The 1,209-nt window shown below is 34.6% G+C and overlaps 1 protein-coding gene across 1 annotated transcript in view; it reads right to left on the minus strand.

The window, feature by feature from the left end:
* Window positions 1-1,209, minus strand: part of LOC111086484 (glutamate-gated chloride channel-like) — a 70,617-nt gene that overhangs the window by 19,352 nt on the left and 50,056 nt on the right. The gene's annotated exons all lie outside the window — the stretch shown is intronic.

Below are 1,209 nucleotides of genomic sequence, written 5' to 3' on the forward strand. Positions count from 1 at the left end.
AAAATGTGAAATCGTAAATTTGCATGTATCTCCGCATGGACCCAACAAACCTCCACACCAACTTTGGTGAAGATCCATTCAGAGGGGGGGGGGAGTAGTTATATGGACATACACTATACAACAGACGGTACTAGTATATCTTTATAGATTCGAAAATGATCTCTGTGTTTACGTGATGACAAAGAAAACGTATTGGGAAACGTGCTATTGTAATATGTAAATACATGTGCCACATGTCTCGCTCTGCTAAGTATATATTTACAAATAATCTATATTAGCTTAAACTTCTAATTGAGAAAAACTAAATGTGGTCGAGGTCATATACTAATTCTTCCCTTTTAATTATCTACTGTTTCAGAGAAAAGTTGTATTGAGACCTACTTTATCTTGTGTTTGTGAGGCTGCTCAACGGCTTTCTCGTGGGGGAAAGGGTACTTCTGGTTACTTGTGATCCAGTTTTGTGATGATCACGACTTGCAGTAAAATCTCGCGGTTATTATCTCTCGACTATTAGCGTTATGAGAAAGATTAGCGACACCACACCAGTTTCCAAAATGGAGACGTAAATAGCTTAAAACTAACCACAAATTGGAACTCCCAGGTTCATTAAAACGATTTTCAGATAGCTTAGAAATTCCACCTTGTTTAAAAGATTATTATCTTTATTTGATTTGTCCAATTGAGACGTTGTTTAGAAACTGTTTATAACATATATTCTTATCAGAAGTATTTCCCAGTTTAAAATCTTCTAACGAATCTGAAGATAGTGACACTTAAATTAAAGATATTTAATAGAACTGATAGACAGAAAGCTATTAAACGTAAGGCTAAAAACAAAGCAAAACACATCCTATTCTTGATTCTACAAACAACTAATATGGATATTGTAATTTGAAGTTCTGGTACTAAATTTCTGGACAAAATCGCGAGTAATGGCATTAAATTGAAGTGTTAAAATAAGAACAAATACGTCGCAATAAATGCTTTCCTTCATCATGCCTTACAGTCTCTACTCTTAACTTTACATGTATATAAACGTTTGTTTTATATCTTAGATTCACTTCCCGCAATCACTGCCAGTATTATGTTCGTTTAATACTACTATTATGTTATCGTTTCTTGGATCCACTTCCCGCAGTCACTGCCAGTATTAGGTACGTTTAATACTACTATTATGTTATTCGTTTCTTGGATCCACTTCCCGCAGTC

Source organism: Limulus polyphemus, unplaced genomic scaffold, assembly GCF_000517525.1.
Source record: "Limulus polyphemus unplaced genomic scaffold, Limulus_polyphemus-2.1.2 Scaffold1138, whole genome shotgun sequence".
NCBI classification, from domain to species: Eukaryota; Metazoa; Arthropoda; class Merostomata; order Xiphosura; family Limulidae; genus Limulus; species Limulus polyphemus.